The sequence below is a fragment of the Stegodyphus dumicola genome, chromosome 2 (assembly GCF_044657685.1).
Source record: "Stegodyphus dumicola isolate Sdum_Otavi_A_Nest chromosome 2, ASM4465768v1".
NCBI lineage: Eukaryota > Metazoa > Arthropoda > Arachnida > Araneae > Eresidae > Stegodyphus > Stegodyphus dumicola.
The window spans coordinates 49,737,670-49,759,664 of NC_140769.1; the positions used below are offsets into that span (position 1 = coordinate 49,737,670).

The 21,995-nt window shown below is 30.4% G+C and overlaps 1 protein-coding gene across 2 annotated transcripts in view; it reads right to left on the bottom strand.

The window, feature by feature from the left end:
• Positions 1-21,995, bottom strand: part of LOC118182863 (agrin-like) — a 1,858,472-nt gene that overhangs the window by 1,438,136 nt on the left and 398,341 nt on the right. The gene's annotated exons all lie outside the window — the stretch shown is intronic.

Below are 21,995 nucleotides of genomic sequence, written 5' to 3' on the forward strand. Positions count from 1 at the left end.
TTTAATATCTAGTGAAAGAAACAGATTTCTTGTCATGATGGTGTTGCAGGGTACGGAATGCAGACGTGATTTAGGCAGCAGCAAATACTATTGACTACAACAAACAGAGTCCGGAGTTGTAGTACCACTCAGTATCACGACCAGCTGAAGAGCAATTCCCGAAGGTCATGCCAGTATCCACCATGAAACAATTCATCGCGGACGCCTTTATGCCTGCTGAACAGATGTAATGCTAAGTTACAGATTGAATAATCTACCAAACTATGCCAAGCGGACCCGATGCACATAACGCTGAAAAGACGTCTAAGTTACCGCCTGTTTCTCCATAGTACAAAACCTATCCATCTAACCTTATATTTTTCATGGTCATATATACAGGGGTTGGACAAAAATATAGAAACACCTTTAAAAAAACATGTTTCTTTGCTTAATATGGTGTAGGAAACCCGTTGGCATCCAAAACAGCTTGCAGTCTTCTCGGAATGGATAAATACAGTTCCTGTATGTTTGCCAAGGGAATATTATATCATTCTTCCTGCAAAACGGTGGCAAGTTCAGATAACGAAGTTGGCGGTGGATAACGAGAACGCACTTTCCGTTCCAATGTAGACCACAAAGGTTCGATAATATTCAGGTGTGGTGGCCAGGGGAGATGGGACAACTCATCCTCGTGCTCAGAAAACCAGTCCTGGACAATGTGAGCTGTATGAACAGGGGCTTTGTTGTCTTGGAAGACACCATCACCATCAGGGAACAAAGTTTGTACCATGGGATGAACTTGATCGGCCAAAATGTTCACATAAGTCTTGGCAGTCATGTGCCCTGACACAGTTATCATGGGGCTAGCAGAGAACCACGATATGGCTGCCCAAACCATAACAGAACCCCCGCCATGTTTCACTCTTGGCAACAAGCAGTCTGTATTATAGGCTTGAGATGGCGTTCTCCAGACGTAAACTCGGCCAGAAGTGGGAAACAATGTGAAAGAAGACTCGTCAGACCATATTACTCGCTTCCACTGCTCTATAGTCCAGGCTTTATGACTTAAACACCACCTTTTCCTGTTACGGGCATTAGCATCGCTGATGAGTGGCTCCTCAATTGCAGCACAGCCAGCAATTACCTGTTTATGAAGCTCCCTTCTAATTGTTTTGGTACTCACAGGGTTCGGTAACACAACATTCATTTCAGCAGTAACTTTTGCAGCTGTGGTCTTCTTATTTTTCGTCACAATTGCCCTTAATGATCGTCTGTCACGATCACTCAGGACACACTTTCGTCCGCGCTGTGATTTAGCAGATGATGTTTTTCCGCTTTTCAAATATGCGGAATAAATCTTCGATATAGTACCTCTTGAAACACTAAACACCTCGGCTACCTTGCTTACGGAAGCACCTACCATACGTGCTCCAACAATTTGACCACGTTCGAAGTCTGTTAACTCTGACATAATGCAATGACAACTTCGCATAACAGTACTCCGACAACAACTGAACTGTTTAGCCCATTTACGAAGTTGTATAGGTGGCGTCAGTAGTCAAAAACGCCAGCGCCACCTACATATTTCATTAAAATCAATCTTTCGTTTCAAACATGCATTTCACAAGGTGTTTCCATACTTTTGTTCATCCACTGTATATACATATGGTTATCATTCATATTATTATGTTTATGGTAAAGACGAATTAAATCTATTATTCTTTCTTCCCTTAAACACTATGTTTTCCATCTTAATAATCTGCTCTCATTCAACACAACGCTTTTCATACCAAAATTTTAAATTAACCTTGCACGTCTAAACGTTATACTCAATAGCAATAATTTAGATATTTGTAGAACGGGTTCTATTTGTTTGAATCCTCATGTGCACCGATTTAATCCTATTGAACACTTTTTATAGATGAGAATGTGTAAAAAATATGCATTCTAATCTTTCTAAGGTGGTTAATGATCTATTTAACCTAGACAAAGACTCATAGTGTCCCTTGCTGTAATAGCTACAGACTTGAACCAGTATCATGAATAGATTCAGATAACAGCTTTGATATCTTCAAGACAATCAAATGAAATTACATTAAAACTTATTGGCAATATGTTAAAAAGACTTCAGTTGCAGGTATTTATAGTAACATTAATTGCTAAGCTATCTACAGTATGTTTTCTTCTAAAACCGTTTAAAATCAGGTCCACCTAGTTAAGTAACCGTGGGTTTCTGACAGAATGCATTACATAACTTTTACAAAGCAGAATATTTTTCATAATCAGTTAAGCATTCCATCAACGAGGAAACACATTTTGTTGTAATTCGTTTTGAAGATATGTATTTAGATGGAGACTTACAAAGAGAAAAATATATACAGTAAGCAGAAAAATATAGATAAACGGGTACTCCAAATCGAAAGCCCTCAAACATTGTTTTGGAAATAAGTCGACACCGGCCAGCGAACACTAAAATTAATGCATACTGAATCTGTAAATAAAATCTTACGTTCATTGAAGTTTGCTGAGAAGCAGATGAGAGAGAGAAATTATAAATAATTTCAAATCTATAATTTCATGGTAACTGAGATATTGATTAAAAAGATTGATCTTTCACTATATATCTATAAGATTTTTGCTCATTAAGGACTGCAACAAATACAGCAAAAAATGTCAATTTATTTTCCTTAGGCAAATTTCTAAAATCTTATCATTTGCTCATTTAATGACTGCAACAAATACTTCAAAAAAATCAGCAATTTATTTTGCTAAATCAAATCTCTAATATTTTTCATTAAGCCATAATACAAATGTCTACTTGTATAACTGTTGTAAGACTACATATATTTTGTTCTCCAAAACAAATTATGCATATAATTGTGAAATGAATACATGTGAGTATTTTAATTATTTGAATACTTTCACAGTATATTGAGGTAGTATACCAAAAATTATTCGTTAAAGTAAGACTTAGTATTCTGAAAATTTTAACTATGTAGAAATATAAATACAATTACAGAAATCTGTAATTTTCTCAATATGTGTATACACCTTAGAATTTCAAACAGAATTCTGTGCAATTTCCAACCTCATGTTATCTGGCTATTGCGAAAGTTAGTTCCCCCTTCTATTTTTACTTTCTTGTTCTAAGTAAAGCAAGTATTATAATCGCAAAAAAGTCTGGGTACCGTATTTCAACGAAAATAACCATTTTGACCACTATCGAATGCAATTTAACGGCGTTTCTGGGAGACATTTGTACGGAAGAACAGAATAAAGCACTCTTTTCCCCAAACGAATTATAAAACTGATTTAAAAAGGAATCAGAAAAGAATTTTTCGTGGCGTCTATACGTACGTACGTATGTATGTATCTCGCATACCTGAAAAACGAATAGCCTCAGAACGTTGAAATTTTGTATGAGGGATTGCTATGACATGTAGATGTGCATCTCACATTTTTTTTGCGATCGGCCGCACAGAAAGTATATAAATACATGTATATATATATATACTCGGCTCAGTGAGCTCAGTTTCTTTATTCTTATATGTTTGCAAATTGTCTTAAACACAGTAAATCTTAAACACTTTTTCGAGGAAATATGTGTTTAAGATTTACTTCGTAATTTTTAATACAGATATATTGAGTTTTTATGCATTTTTGCCTTCTTGCGAAGTGAGAACTGAATTAATTGAATGAGAAATACTCAATCGTCTGTGATAAACGGTTTCTTTTTTGTTTTCTTTGCTTAATTTCTTTTATATATCGTTCTAGCTTTATTATAGTATTTGAATAGAACATGTGGTAACGATTAGATAATTCTATTCTTTAAATAATATAAATTTTGTGCATTCTGAGTTATAATATGAACGAAATATAATACTGTTAGGTGAACCTCGCGCCAGAGTGTCGCTATGGTAAACAAATAGAGTGAATTTTAAAGAATGCATTTATTCTATTGTGGTTTATGCGCTGTCGGCGAAGTAGATTTAATTCAATGCAATAAGTTTAAATGAAATGCAAGAAAAATGGGTATATTTTAATATTCCGTACAAGGAAGTCATGTGGTGCGCACATCAGATTTTTAATATAGATATTTTGAGTTTTTATGTATTTTTGCCTTGCCGCGAAGGGAGAACGGAATTAATTGAATGAGAAATGTGTCTCTAATGAAATTCGAGGAAATAAGTGTTTCATATTAACAGAAAGTACTGTCATCAGTCTGTTTCGGACAATGAAGAATGTTTACGAGTAGCGCATGCTCATTAGGTAAGCAGTGCTGAATCGTCTGTGAAAAACTGTATATTTTTTATTTGTTTAATTTCTTTTATACATCTTTTTAGATTTATTATAGTATTTAAATGGAACATGTGCCAACGATCAGATAATTATTCATATGATATAATTTTTGTGCATTCTGAGTTATAAAATGAGTTAGATGTAACGTTGTTAAGTGAACCTAGCGCCAGAGTATCCCCATGGTAAATAAATATAGTTAATTTTAAAAAGCGCATTTATTCTATTGTGGTTTATGTGGTATCGACGAAGTTAATTTAAATCTATTGAATAAGTTTAAATGAAATGCAGGAAAAAATGCGTATAATTTAATATTCCGTGCAAGGAAGTCATGTGGTGCACACATGAGATTTTTTAAATTGTAACGAAACAAGACTTTTTTTTTAAACTTTATTACAGCAGACGAAGGCAATGGTATTGGCTAATAATCTTTCAAGAAAATAAAAAAAGCACATTAAAATTTGTCTCAGTAATTAAAAGATAGTAATTACTATTAAGAATATTAGTTGATTTTTAACAAATATACGATGTTAAATAATATCCTTAATTTTGTTTTAATTATTTAATTTGTTTAACATATTTAAATAAATAAAAGTTAAAGTTTGAAATGAATTGCTCTTTAACCACAGCTGCGTATATTTTGCGGTGTAACTGAACGAATGTATTAGTGCAATCAAAACTGCTGTGCTAGTTACCTGGATTTGAGGTCTCTTGTTGTTTAAACTGGTTGAGGAAGATGAATCACTCTCTTCAAGAGAGCACTTCAAGAAATAACTGTAATACGCTCTGTCAGGGTATATGGAGATATAATCTCCACTTTAAAGGAAGATTTTTGCAATAAATAACTTTTGTGATGTAACAAATTACTGAAATTTTGTTCTAATTTAAGGTTATAATTTATGGTTAAACGCATGGTCGATCTACACTGTAGCTAATCTCTTCATCCATATTTAGCAATAGAACATCTACTTATCTAACTCTGACCATCAACAGATATTATGTAAGCATGTTTGGGGAGGTAAATATATTTTGGAAGAAACCCTCCTTTTTTTATAAAAGTATTGCATTTGTTTTATAGAATGTAAGGTATTGATTAAAAACATTCTAAATGTGGAACTACTATTGGTACTTATAAAATAAAAAATTGCTTTTCAATGGAAATTCACCTATCGTAGAAATTATACATTGATCTCTAAGCCTATAGATTCTATTAATATAGGAAATAGATCTTTAGGAATCCACGTAACACTTATTAATTTTGAGAAATTTCTGCCCGTATTTACGCTAAAGTTTGCTTGAGTACATTGTATAAATAATTAAAAAAGTACTCTGAGAAAACTGTAATTTCTCAGATTGTTTTAAAAAGAGTCAAAGAAAGTTAAAAAGTAAAAGAAATTTCCAGAGTAAATATAAGTTTTCATATCATTCTTACTATTTTATCTGTATTTTTTTTTAAATATTTGTCAGGAAGTGTTTAAAAATGCTGTATGTCTAATAATAAACATAAACTTTGCTCTAGGTCATTTTGAATTAACTTTAAACGCATAATTAAATAAGAAAATAGTGATTACAAAAGTAAAAAACACTTAAATGCAAAATTTGAACTAAGCAAAGTTCTGTAGTGTTATATGTCTGTTTTATCAGCAGCAGTCTATGCTTTCTAAATCTCAAAGTATCCATAGCCAAATACATCTAACTTTACAAATTTCTGTAAAAACTGAATAAATTTCACTCAACACAGTAGTACTTACAGTCTTTACCACATTTAAAGAATAATGAAAAATAATGCACGAACTGTACTTTCCAATCACGGAAATTTTTACCCATACTGTCTATATCCCAAAATGCTTAAACTTCTACTGAAGTTGTGAAAGGAAAATGTCTCTGAGTAATTTTAAAATTGTTAAAATTGTTCTTTTATTAGATGTTTTAATACATGTTTTTATATTTTTTTCGAATGTTTTAATTTCTTTTCTTGAATTTACGTGAGCGGTAAAAATATGAAATAATGTAAAAGAAAGCCTCGAAAATAAACAGACCTTCTTTCGATACCAAACATAGTTCCAAGTAGCGCATGAGTTCTTATGCTCATTAATGAATAACTAAATTCGCGATTCCTGCGGAAAGACAATTATCAGCGTTATGTGTAAAGAATAGAGGTTTATTAACTCAATCTTGATGCTACACAGCTTAAAAAACAAATTGCAGCATAAAACAGAACGCTAATGTGTCGTACTAAAAGTAACACAAAGATTAGGCTGTGCCGGCTGATAGCCATATTTCAGATACATTTGAAACAAGTTTCTAATTCAAAGCTAAACACTTGTTTATTTATTATGTAATTAAACTCTTAATCCATATTTTATAGTAGAACATCTACTTATCTAACTCTGATCATCAATAGATTCAACATCAATAGATTCAACTAATTCTCAGCGAAACATCGACGATGCTGAGAAAGAACGGACAGCCCTTAAGATCTCCTACTTTTAAACTATCATACATGCCATCAAAGTTTCATAACTCTTTGGTTTGAAGATAGGTGACATGAGCAAAGAGGAATAGAATATTATTTAACTCAAAATTTAACTTTTAAATTCTTAAGAATAATTGTCACAATGCTTTCCTATCATCCTATCTTAGGTATATACATTTTACGTAAAATCAGTATAATGCATGCTGCCTACATAGAATGCTTACGCACATTTAGCTTCCCCGAACTCATATTTTCAATAAACGTTTCCTCAAAGAACGTTTGACGAAATTATTTGCATGTAAAAAATTTTTTATAATTCAGATGTACGGAATTGTCGTGAATACTATACATGTCGCCATATCGTTGTAATAACCTGTTTACGGGAAATGAAATAAGTTTAATGTAAAAACGTAATAAGAATTAAAGAGTATTTTCTCAGCAGTTTTCATAGTGAAACAATAATCATAAATTAAGTTAATGAAGTGACTTTTATAGGTAGAATTCCTCAATATCGATGCAACAATTTATTTGCACTAAAATAATCTTTAGGACACTTTTAAGGGCAAAATGTTGTTTCAGCCACCATATTTTACAAGACAAATATCTTTATAAATTAAATCACTTGGATCTGTCATGTAAATTAAGAATTTTATGAATAATTGAAAAGATATATATTTGCGCATGTGTAATCAAATCCCTTAAGTGCATTTTGGAACCAGTCATTAATTGGAAGAAAATGTTACCAAAAGCTCGGTTTATTCTCCGAGCTTTGATGATTTAAACGCGCAAAACAATGGCTTACATAAAAATGTGAACTTAGAGATTAAATTTCTAAGAGGAGAAGATCATTAGAAAAATTTCAAAGCATTTACGAAATTGTCAAAAGTTGTCCATCTAAAAATCTGAGATTTAAATTAACATCTCGCTAATTATGTAGAGTTTTATTCATATGATATCTTGCTCTGAAATAATTCGAGAAAAGAATTGCATCCCTATTTTTGTGCCAGCTGTTTCCTTATTAACTTTTATTATTTCAGTCAATTAGCAGAAAATTTTGAAACTAAATACTTGTCTTTCGATGAGATTGCCATAGACTGTTTTAAAAAGACATCAAATTTCAGCTTTCTTAGCAGGTTCTTAAGTTTGATGTTTTCAGTACTTTGTCAACTAATGTTAACCTTAAAAATTGTTTCACTTACGTATTAGAAATACGGTTATTTCTTTGTAAAATACTCATTAACGCAATGCTTGACATCCGAGTACCATATAACTAAAGTTTTATTTAAGAATTTTGTTTCATTGCCAATCTTGGTAACCGTAAGACTTTTTTTTCTGTTTGCCATGTTTTACTGTTTATCAAAAAACGAAATTTTAAGTGATTTTCAACAGAGCTGCTTTTAATCCAGTAGTTCCAGTTAGATGATTTTAATTTGTAAAAAAAAAAAAAAAATTGAATTGACAACATTCCTTCAAAAAACAATAATGGTACCTTCTGTTATGATCTCTAAAGCATTCTGATTATTTTCAAATCTTTAAGATTTAAGAAAATGAGCATCATGTTCCATTCATGTAACAGACGGCTCAACTGCAGCATGTGAAACATTGTTAAACATTTTGACGAATTAGCACTTAGTGGCATATAATGAATGTACTTAAACCTTCCATTCAAATTCATACATTCTATTTTTGTGTTCAAGAAACGAAATAAGGAATCATCTTTGATAACAAAAAAATATATATTTTAGCTTCAATAAATGAAACTGCTGTATGAGCGTATTTAAGCACGGGCTTTAACACTGACTTTTTTTTTTTTTTGAATACATGCAATCTCCCAGTGTAACACAGATGTACAATACGGGGCTTACAGGAATAAGTTAAATTAAACATTAAATGTTGCGTGCATAAATAAAATGAACAAAAGCAGAGAAAAGAGATAAGTTCACTGGCCAAGTCACGCCGAACATTTTGAAATCGTTTTGGAAGCATCAAAAGTAAGGCATGAGAAAATCAAACGTTCCACATCTTGAGGTACGTTTTTTGAACATTCATAAATTGTTTGATCTTACATTGAAACGAAAGAGGTAACTTGCAAATTTACCATGACCAGGTAAAAACTCAGAAACTAAAATTAACAGAGAGGAAAGACTCATAATTCTAAATAAAAGGAAAGAACGTGTTGGTGATCTCTGCATTACACGATGAAACATATTCCTCATTCCACTTAGCTAAAAGCTTCTTATAATGAAAGGACTTTAGAACAATGGCTCTTTGGAATGCAAATATTGATATGTATGGGTAAATTTAAGGCATCTTTAGCTAAGAAATCAGCTCATTCATTTCCATGGAATCCTTGATGAGCACGCACATAAGGAAAACGGATATCAATTCCCCTATTTTTAAGCGAACTGATAGTTAATAGCGTTTCGATTACTAATTTGTCGCTGCTAGTAATAAGGTGAAGCGAAAGGTGAAGAGAAGAAAGGTAATCAGAACGATTAACTAACATTGAGGATGCTGTCCCATTATCCTTGATTCATTGAAAGGCAAGATAAACGCACAGGAGTTCTGCTTGAAAAATTGGGCATTCATTCGGTATACGGTGTTTAAAATAACAAACCTCCGAATGGCTTTCAAAAAGAACAAATTCAGAGCCAACCTTTTTGTTCATCTTGCTGCCATCTGTAAAGAAAACCATAAGAAAACTCATTTCAATAGTCTCTTTATAGTAAACGCAGAAATTTATAAGCTCTAAATTAGATGGATGAGGAAGATCAGGGAAGGAGACACTTACAATTATGCAGTTTTCCAAAGTATCTGTTTCCAATGCCTCGAAAATGTTATTTTTCGAAATCATAAGGCGGAACTCCTACAAGAACAAAATTATCTCATAGCTTAATGTACGAGTATAACGGCTAATAATACGAAGAAGAATTCTTCGTTGAATCTTTCTCAGACTTCTTTCGTTAACCTTCTTTGCAAGAACACGTCCCCAAGTACTACAGCCTTACGAAATGAAAAGTACAACACACTAACATTTACATTAGAATAAAGAATCAAATATGCGTTCAGTATTTAAGTTTATAAAATGTTGGCTTGAGAACTTAATGCATAGATTTATTACACTACATGCGAGAAGGTGCAATCCATTTTTAAGATGGCAATTTGATACTAATTCATATGCATCTGGAAAGTTACATAAATGATCTATGTAGTAATTAAAAGATAATATCATAGAATAATTTAAAATATTCCATTCACTTAGTAGTAACTAAAATGTTTAGCAAACTCATTCACAGAGCGCCTTTTGCAGATGTCTGCATTAAAGTGGAATACTGAAGGGGGGGAAAAATAAGTAGTTTTTTTTTTTTTTTTTTTTTTTTTTTTTTTTTGTTTTTCAAATGCATTTTCCAACTATTCTTTTAAAGGTATCGAAATTGCCGAAATTTCTATTTATCGAAAGCTAGTAGATTGTTAATATATTTTAGGAAATGAATCAATCAGGATTACTCAAGATTAGACTTCTGCAGTTTTAATGATACAACGCCTTTTATTAAAGAATATGTCGAATTTACATAATTTGCCAAAAGATTTTGCATCGAAGTACTTAATATTTATAGACGTTGAATTTAAAAGGGAACTGTAGTTTAAAAGTAACTCATCTAGCTGTAAAATTATATTCTTGATTCTTATATTTTACATATTTCTACTCTTTGCACATAAAAATTGGTAAAACATTTCTTGAGGATAGGGGCAAACCCAAGAGAGTTTGCCAAGTTATTTGCAAATACATTGAGATACATTAATGATATTATAACTTTCAATAATAGTTTTGCTTTTGAACAATTCAAAATTGACCCAGATAGTTTAACACTTAATAGAACTAATACGAATCAAGATAATATTGAATACCTAGACCTGCTCATAATTAAACAAAACAAAATTAAATTATATGACAAAAGGAGGACATTCCAGTTTGAAACTATTAAACTAATTAATTGGAACTCTAATATTTCTAAAAAAGTAATAGGTAACACTTTTCATAGCCAAACAATTAGAGTTAAAATATAGTAGAATAAAATAATAGAATATTTAATTATATTATTTTATTCTTTATTTTAATTCTAATTATTCTGTTATATTATATATAAAAATATATAATATTTTATATATAAAAATATATAATATAATAGAATAATTAGAATTTATATTATATATAAAAATATATAATAGAATAGAATAATTAGAATTAAAATATGTACTGAAATAGAAGATTTAAAGGAAGAAATAATAAAACTAATTAATGTTCAAGTTAACAACCAGGTCCCAAAACATTTTATTAAAAATTCTATGTTAAGAAGGCAGGCATTAACTTTTCTTTTTAATTTTTTAACACTTTATAGTATGATAATATTACCTTAAACCTTAACTGCAGGGTAATAGGGGATTTTGAAGAGTTAAGGCATTACTTGTAAATATAATTTTGTAAAAATGTATATTTTATCAATACTGGATTCTTTCCTTTTACTAATGAAGGGCCAACTCTTTTCAAAAGTTTAAATTATAGCCCAAATTGAGTGAATATTTTTATCTAATTTTTCTAATTTCCTTTCAATTTGGCCAGTATTTACTTAAAGTTTTGATTGTACTTGTAACGTCAGTTTTAAATAATGCAGTCTAGTACAATAATTCTCTATTTCAATTCGTAATGTTCTAATTCAAATTAAATTAATTCAATTAAAATATTCTAATTTTAAGTTTTACTAAAAGAAATTATTTTTACTAAAAAAGTTTTATTCAAAACCATTTTTTCAAAAAAAAAAAAAAAAAAAATGTACATCTTTGTAGTTGGCAACAAAAAATTTTTACATCTTTAGCAGTTTGCAACATTTATTTTCACAAAAAGTAGCAGTTCATATTTTTCATTTTTTATCGGCTCACAGTTAGCAATATTTTTGCATACAAAACAAGCATTTAACATTTTACATTTTTAAAATTTACAGCATAGGTTTTTACAATAACTCCCACAGGTAGCAGCTTTACACTTAACTTCTGTTTTTACAGTTAGCAGTAACAAACTACTCAACTCAACAGTTTAGCAAATGCTTGTACAACTCAGAAATTCAAATAAAATCTAGGTAAGTTAAATTAAAAATTGCTATTTACTAGCCTTTTTATTTTTATTTTTTTATTTTGATAGTTGTATATAGTTTATTTTAGGTTTACATGCATAATTTGTGCTGGGGAAGTTTCCAGTAGGCAGGGGTTTCTAAATTACTTTGTTTTTCTACTCTTAATTGACTTTGAATTAATTTAAATCTAGTCATTTGATCTTTGATCAAAATTCCACTGTTTAAATTTCCTTTTTAGTAATTCACAACATTTGGTTTTACTTTTGGTTTTAAATTTTACTTTTACCCTTACCTATATGGATGACGAAACATGAACTGAGTAATTGAAGATTTAGGTTTGGGGGCAACTTCCCCTTGATAAGTCTGTCTCCTGCCTGATCAACAAGTATTCACTTATGCAATTTTTTGGGAATAATATTTTTTGGAATGTATTTTTTCATGGTTTTAGATACATGTAATTAATTTACATATGCTCTTATAATTTAAACGATATTGTAACTTATTTCGCAGCTATAATATTTTTATTTTTATTTCTTTGCAATTTAAATTTCTTAATTAAATTTTATTTTTATATTTGCTTTATACGAATGGAAAATATTTGTTAAACTCAAATTTCATTCCTTGCAGCAATGGCGCAATAGAATTATTTAAATTTAATTTAGCTTTACTATTTTCTTGTGAAATATATATATATCACGTAAATAGTGCAAATATGATATAGTATCTGCAAGTACGGCTCTTATTGTGTTTCCATTATGCAGCCGTTATCAGAACTAAGAAATTACCTTTGCTCAAAACATATCTTTTTCCCAACTCAGATTCAAATAATTGCCACAAAAGCATTCAGAGGTCTCCGCTGAAGGAGCGGTCAGGTCCTTGAAAATCGAAATTTACTCCCATAAGTGGTGCCATCTACCGACTAATAATAACATTGACTTATAAACTGCTTTAACAGCGTGAATTAAAATCAAACTACATATATCTAAACGTAGTTAGAACTCCCCTTCTCTGGCTTCAATGACTCCAGTTATACGAAAGGCCAGTTATTCAGCTTTCTGGTAGTCAAGAAATATTCAGCTCGTCGTAAACTTATTTAAAGATTTCGAATATTTTCGGATGTTAAACAAGATAGTTTATTGTTATTTTAAAGATTTATAAAATTATGTATCGGTTTTATTTCATAAAAGATAGAATACCTTGGTTTAATTATGAATGAATAGAATAAAGTGTTAGGTTCTTTTCAAATAAGAAAATTCTGTTTCTTTCAATGTACAGTAAAATTTAAAAAAAATGAATAAATAAAATAAATAAAGTTTCGTTTCAAGTTTTAGGTTCTGAATGTAAACGGGGCATTTAGTCAAATAAAAAAGTAATGTTTTCGTTTGATTTAATCAAAAAGAATGTTAAATTAGATGTTACACATTAATAATGTTACACGTTAAAAAATGTTACACATTAAATATCTTCTAACTTTAAATATTTATTCTTTGCAGATTATTTAGTAGAATCTTTGCTAAAATAATACACATTTTAAAAATTAAATTCATTTGTTGTTATTACAGTGAAAATACAGCTGGATTGCTGGTGAAAAGACAAACCAGTTTTTCGGATTAATGGATTCCAGTTAATTCGAATAATTGGCTATCTGCTGCATTATACGTGAAATCCTATGACTGCGAAGACTCACGAAAATTATAAAGATAAATAACTAATATTTAAAAAAGGATTGTCTTTATCAGACGAAGCAAACCACACTGTTAACTTTTGTAAGAGAAAAATGTTTACTATAAGAAAAATTTGATACTTGAAGCGAAGAAAATTTTCAGCACCTAAAACATTTCTCATTCATAAGATATTATTATTTGTGTTTCACGTTTCAGTTAAAGTGATACTTTTGACTTTTGTTAGGTATCATTTTTCAAAATTTAAATCTTTTTATAAATAATTACTATTGTTTTCTTAATAAATTTTCATATTAATGAAATTACATTTAGTATTTTTTTAAATCTTAAAAATATTTTTTTTATATGTTTCTAAAAGCTTGAATATTTCGATAACGAAAAAAATTTCCAAAAATTTAAGTAGAATTTATAGGTTAATTTTGTATTTTTTGTATTTTATATTTCAGAAGTGAAAAGCTCATATTTAGAGGTAAACAAAACTGACATTTTTACACTAGAAACTTAAAACGTCTACACGTATTTTACAAAATTTATGCTTAAAGAAAAATATCATTATGCTTTTCTAACAGAATTAATAGCATTGTTTTGTTGAAAAATGTCTGCTCAGAAAATATCCAAATTGCTCACAGTGATCAGTGTTAATTTTAAACAAAAGTATTCCCTTAAAGCAAATTACATCCGGCAAAAATCCGGAAAGCATGTCCGGCTGGCATCGAAAGACGTGGAGTTCAACTCCTTGTGAGGATATTGCACATTCTTCATATTTTCCCCTTCTATAAATACTTAACGACTCTAAAACCTGAGCAAAGAAAGAATTATCCATCTTTTTGGCATAACCTATCAAATATCCAGTATTTTGGAATAACCCCGCTTTCTTTATTGTTCCCCGTACGAACGGATTTTTAATTTATGCCCACAGTTTTTTCGGGGATAACTATTTGCATGTTTGGTTGTCGTATTAGATGCAGAGAGTGCACTTTTCTCTTAGTTGTATTTTCATAAATGCTGAGTTGTTTCATTCGCTACTTAATAAACGTTAATTCATCTTCCTAATAAATAAATCGCTGCACAATATTTTGAAACCACCAAACCAGTTGTCAAAATATATGCTTTACTACTTCTCTTGCAGCTTTTCGCATTACACCTCCGAATGCTTTCAATGCTATGCAGTTTGATTTAATGTCCCTTTTCCCATATTCGAAAGTGAGGTGAAATGCGTCTTTTGTAGAAGAAAGATATAGAATCATCTCGGTATTTTTTAAAAAATAAATTACTTTAACACGTAGTATTCTCTGAGCTCTACACGTGGTGAAATATATTATTTTGAATTACCAACATTTATTTGGAAAAAAAAATAAATAAAATAATAAAATAATACATGGTTTACTCAGACCTCTTGTCCTCACGAGTAGCCTACTAGTGGCTGAGCGTTAAAGACAGTAAGCACTAGTAATTCGACCCGGGATAGATTCCAGGCGAATTCGCTGAATGCATGAGCGTTTTCATGGTTTTTGCCGGTTGCGTAACTAGGATACGAGCGAGTTTCCCGTTGAAAATCCTACACGAAGCCCCCGCCCCTCATTTTGTTAGGCAGGTAGCCCTTACATTCTTTAAGATAATTCAACAGACTAATCTACTCATGAGCAAAGAATGCGGGCACGACGACGGTTAGCTTTAATAAATTATCGATAATCTTGGTAACGTTTACAAAACGGGGTCCATAATATCAAAAAGTTTGCTATATTAATTCTTCATTTATCCTTTGATATTTGATCTCAAAAAAATAATTACAGGGCTTTAGGTATAATATTTAAAAAATTTTCTCAAGTTTCTGTTAATACAATACTTGAGGCTTTTTGATACAGACTTGTAAAACCTTTTCAAAATTTCCAGTTGTAGCGATGCGTGATTCTTTCTCATGTTCCGGTCAATACTATGCAATTCACAACATTTGGACATGCATAAAAATAGCAGCAACAGCTAGCAATTCGAATGTGTCTTAAGAGTAAGACATCAGGAATCAAACACCTTAATGACCAGAAAATAAGACGATCTTTCAGTTTCAACCGTTTAATTACCAAACGACGACATATCGCCGTTCGTAACAATTACGAAAAGTGCCAACGACGAAGTATCTTTGAGTATCTTGTGACGCTTTACTGTTTGCATTGCTGGAGAACTATGTTTCAAAATAAATTTATAAAAATTATAAATGATCTAATTTCTTTTCAAAAAAATTTAAAATATTATTTCTGGGCTTTCATAATATTTTATATTGAAATATAATTGGTATTACTTTATTCTTTCTTTATTTCGTAATACGCTACTCTTTGAATTTTGTAAATATCATTCTTAATTTGATTTTTATGAGGTTTTTCACAAACCTTAGCAAATTCGTCAAAATGGCCCGGTATTCTTCGGATAGGTACAGTACTTTTGCTTGACACTAAAACACGTTAAGGATGGTCTGTAAGGAAAGAGATTACTTGCATACAAGGCAGCATCATATATACATGTCTGATATTTCAATAAGAAATATAACTGAAGTGTGTAGACATTACCTTTAGAAATATATCTTATAAATAAACGTGTTCTCTGTTAAGACAAAATGAGTAATTGTTTGAGTAATTTTAAATCCTATTTCTGTATACATTACACACAATGTTTTCAGGGTGGTATTAAGGTAAATCATTGACTGATATTCTGCTTAAAATGTAAATAAACATATACATAATTATTAGATTGAATATCATTACCAAACACGATAAAAGATTTTTGTCATACAATTGGCAAGTACAATCATACAACCGTTAAATACGTTTAATACTATCATATAATCATTTTGATACAATCATACAATCTTTAAATACACTATCATGAAATACGCTTGCCAACTGTAATGATAATTATTGATTATCAGAATAGTTTGACAAACATATTTTAAGATTTTATAAATATTTCAGTTTTCAGATTTGTGTAATGAGATCTTAAAAGTCAGCGTATTTAAATAATAAACTTTCCTGAAATCAGAGGAAAATAAAAATATTTTTTGATAATATAATGCATAATGTGTTATAATAATATAAATGCAAGAAAAATGCTATAATGCTATTTAATTAAATACCATAATATTTTTCTTTCATGCGGTGTCAAAGGAAAAAAAAATGGGAATCCTAAACTGGAAGTACTTAAAGAAACGTAGTGAAGCTACAAGGACAAGCCTTTGTTCAACATTATGTTCAGGGATTTTTAAAGAAAGAAGCAAAGAAATTAAAAAGACTTCACAGCAGTAGAATAAATAGTATTAAAAATGAAGCAAACAGCAGTATCTGAATGACATGAAAGAAATTAGAAAGAGGCGGTATTTCAAAAAAGCGCACTGACAAGGCTTTGGGAAACTTAACGCTTTAGATTTTTTATTGCATGAATTTATCAATCCAAATTGAGCGATGGATTAAAGTGATAACATCTAGCAAAGTGCATTATTCTTTCGACACAAACACTATAAATATTATGATCACAAAAGGAGAAAATCTCATAATAACGTTGTTTTCATAATATTGCGAATTTCGAAAATACTGAACTTATTTATTACTTTGAAAAAAAATATACGACGTTGTAAAATATTTTTGACACATATTACTCCTTTCAAAAGCGAAATAATACCTTAAAAATTGATCTCGTATTGCATTTCAATAGATTCAAAAGTTCAGCTGTGTAATGGTGTTGAAAATATTTTCGAAGCTTAGCTATCTGACAGTCTAGCTGCTTCAGGAAAAATGATAAAATTTAAAGCTGCACAACTATTTGATTCAGAAATATCTCCTTGTTTCTAATCAGGCTCTACGTTCGAATAAACAGTAAAAAATGTGTTAAATATTCGCAAATGCGAAAAATATATTTGGAAAGCTGATTCCCTTGAGCCACGAAAAGCAAAACCCAAAATATTTTACAGAAAACGTATAAAGTATATTTTCAGAGAGTAGCCAAAGGCTATTTAAATGTATCGTCATGAAACTCATATTTCCGACAAAGCAGTATCAGGTACAATGCATTTTCACATTTTATTGATCTTTATTGTAAAGTTATAACCAGTTGTGAATGTTTGGTAAATTCTTTGTAAAACAGTTGATTAAAATAATAATAACTACTTCATCCGAACATCAGTTAAAAGCAAACTTTTCAATAAACATCGTAACAAGGCATTGTACTCATTCTTAGCTTACAAATGGAAAATTTTGAAACTGACTAAGGATTCTATTGACAACATTTCCCCTAAATCGTTGGGAGGTACAAATCGCTAACGCAAATGCTTAGAATAGATGCAGTTCCATTTTGATCTCACAAAGTTAGAGTAATATTATTTTGTTAAAATGCGTTGCACGAGACCTGTCTAGACAGTCAATATTAAGCTTAGAATGGCAGGTACCTTGTTATGTAAAGAGAGTATCTTACGAGAACAATGAATGTTTCACTTATGCTTCAACACTACATTATTATTATAGGCGTTGATTTGTTTTATGATTTAATATTTGTAATTTCAGATTAGAGTACGAGTAAATGAATGTGAAATCTTCACAAACAAAGAAAAATTTGTATTTATGAATAAATATTTGCACTGTATTTGTCATATAAATTTATATCGCTCAGTCCTAATTAATTGCGTGATAATGAAACATGAAGCATGAAATTATTATTTCCGAGACAACTATACTCATCTGCATCTTTTCTACATTAAGAGAATTATGTACCAAAGCAGAAGAGATGAAAAATGAACAATGCCCTCGCCAGGACTCGAACCACGGACCCCTTGAATACGCGCCGAGTGTGCTGACTACTACACTACGAAGACATGCTAAGAAGGCGGAGGAAACTAGCTTACTCAGTGTGCAAGCAAGTCTGCACTTTGTAAAATCATAAAATGTTTCGAAATGAAAATTATTTGATTCAAAGCATCACCGAGAATAAAACTCAAAACCTTCACTGTATTAAATTATTTAAAAGAGCTTCTCTGAGATCTAATTTAACGAATTAAGAGCATTTATTTCATCGAGCTTCTTCTTCTTGTTCACTAGAGGAAAAAAATTAAAGAAAGAGAGAACAAACTTACACATGTTTGTGTTTGTTTATGAATTTAGTGGATTTAATTCCAATTAAATTATTTTTTGAGTCCTGGTTTGTATGGGTGTTGGTTGGGCAACTTCATTTACACATATGATCAGTTGCAGGCTGGTCCTGGTTGATTGAGGTCACGGAATTTCAAAAAGAAAGAAAAAAGAAAATTAAAGAACATTTAATGTTTATTACAAGTAGCGAGCTAGACATGAAAATTTTGCTATTTGAACAAATTTGAGTAATTTGAAATAATTAAGTTGCGAAAGAAAAGGAAAGTGTAGAGTAATTAGTCATAGACATTTAGTAATGAATTTAAGAAAAAATGATGGTATTTAAAAGAGTTTATAAAGATGACATGATTTGAAAATTGTTAAGTGAGAGATGCTATAAATTGATTAAGAGTTGCGAACAACAATGACGAATTGTATGGAATGTAGTAACATGTATTAAGTTACAATTGTAATTTATCTACAGATTGTAGAGAAGTTGTATACTAGTGTATGTATTAGTTCTTAGTTTTGAATTTGATTTATGTCACATGTTTAGCAGATTATCCTAGAATTTTTTAAATGTTTTGACAGACAATGAAATTCTGATAATTTGATATTTGCTGTTATCGAATGTTAACCGAGATCTTGAAGTTCTAATCAACGTAATTTATACTGATTTCAAATGTGATGCCAGATCTCACCTGCAATTAATGCTGTGCTTGGATATCATGCAGCATTGCATATTTTTTGAAGTATGATAAATCATGCTTGATATATTAAAGGATGATTATGCATGATTATGATAATGCATACTATATGACAGCTCAGACAGAGTACAGTGGAACCTCGGAACACAAACTTAATACGTTTCTGGAGGCCGTTCGACAACTGAAATAATTTTTCCTTAGGAATCAATCTAAAATGGATTAATTCGTTCTTGGAAAACAGATGATTACTTATTTAAACTTTGCAACAATACATTGTGCGCAAGATGTATCACCCAAGTCAAAACCAAGCATAAACTTATAAAACAAAAAATGGAAGTTATTAAATATAAAACAAAGCAACAAAAAATCTGAAAGGTTTCAGATTTTAAATTACGTCCAAAGGGGTGTTTTTTTAACGTTTTGTGCGTTACTTTATTTATTAAATACTATGTCCTACGTATTCAAACCATAAAATTCAGTTCAACAGCAATGTCGCAAAATAATTTTAAAATGAGCGTATCTTTAGAAATTCCGATACACAGTTCCGCGACCACTGGAGATAAAAAAAAACTTTTTTTTTTCCCTCCGTAGAGGGTTGCCATTGCTTGCTTTTAAATCGCTGAGTTTGCTGCTCAAAAATTCGTTAAAGTTTTACAAAATATGAAATCAATCATAAAAACAAATTCCAAATTTCAAATTTGGTCTTCCACATGCCCATATTCGTAGCAGGATTACGTCATTCAAAATTCGATAACTCTATGCACTGTTTTATCACAATGCGAGAAATAGACATATATTTATACAGATTTTTCATTATTTAATTTCTTCAAATATAATGCAAGACTCTAACATTTGGTGGCAACAGTTTGAAAAGTGAAACGGACATTTATAGGGATTCAACACAAAATCGCAAAACGAAAATAATAGTCATTCAGAAACAAACCCCTAAAAAAAAAAAAAAAAAAAAAAAAAAAAAATTAAATAGACAAAACAGACGTAAAATTAGTTCACCTTTACTGCACCTTACGAATAAGACATCATACAAGCGGAAAATGATGAATGGGATTATTTTCTATAAAACATCAGATTCTTTGATATCATAATTTGCCCACTGTGATTTGTTGTTACCTACATTTTAAAATGTTTCAAAAATGAGACAGGACTTTGTCAAGGTAATGTCTCTAGAATAACTGCTGTTTTAAAAACTACTTTTATAATACAAATTTTATTCCCTTTTATTTTTGTCTCTAGGTGCGTTTAAAATAATTTAAAATATCCGTTTACATTTCTGGATGGAATATCTTCAACGGCGAACAAATGAGTTATGTTCAGTTCACGTGTATGGTCTTTAAAGTAATAAAATAGAATACGTTTGAACGAAATAACTCTTATTCTATAAAAATAGATAATTTTCTGTAACTTGCTTACAACTTAATTCACATAAATTACTCTACAGATTATAAGGAATTTTATTCTGATATGTTGTTTATAAACAGTTTTATGGATAAGCATTGTTTTTTTTTTTTCAAAAATGATTACAACGGAATTAAGAAAAAAAAATATTTCCTCAAAGCTAGTTTTATCAAGAATTATATCAAAAAGTACTGCACCGAGAATTTTAAAAAAGTAATTATTACTGTGTATTTAGAACTTAAGTTTTTCAGCTCTTCTGAAATAAACTACGTTTCTGCTACTAATTTGTTTTAGAGATTTAAACATCCAATTATTCAGGAGTTTATAAATTTAAATAGCTGATAAGCAGAAGTATTTGAATTGTAAATTAATTACACATTTCAGACTTTAAGCTAATTAATTTTGAGATGCTTAATTAACCAGTATGTCCTTTACAAAAAGCATAAGTTTAAGAAAAAAATCAATGCAGAAGATCAAATATTATCTACGGTTCTCAGATCATTATTTAAAACTACGAAAATGGCTGAAGACATTCTTATAAAAATATTTAACAGCTAATTACTGTTAAGCTAATTAAGAACGCTTACAAGAATCTTATAAAATCTTTATTAGGATTTCAATACTTGCTTTACCCGGCAAAGAATACAAATCTGGAATACGCATTATTTCGTTGAAAAATTTGTAATTAATTTTAAAATATTACGATATAATTAGTCAATCTTTCGTTATTTTCTTGCACGTAGAAGTAGAATTAAGCTCATTCGGACTGAGCAACTTCATTTCTAAATATTTGTTCTGCTGTAAATGCGGTGAAAAATAGTTTGCAGATAGCAGGCTCTTTAAGAAACTGCAAAAGAATCCGTTAAGAACAAATATAGGAAAAGGTTAAAGAAAATCAGAAATGCATGAAGAAAACAGAAACTCATAAACTATCTTTACCTATGTCTTTTGTTGTGTGTTGTGACTTATCTTAGTTGCCTGGCAGTAACAATAGAACAAATCATGAAATTCGTCATGCCAAGGAGAGCAAGATTGCCCTTGTCATTGGCAAGAGCCTTGAGCACCGTTCACGTGACAGTACGAATTAAGCTTCGCCCTCCCAATTTTGATGGAGAGCAACCCCAGGTCCGAGGTCTGAGGTCCAGGGACGAGTCGGAGGGTCTCCCACCTATCTTACCATCAACCTCCCGAGAGGACTTTCGACTCGA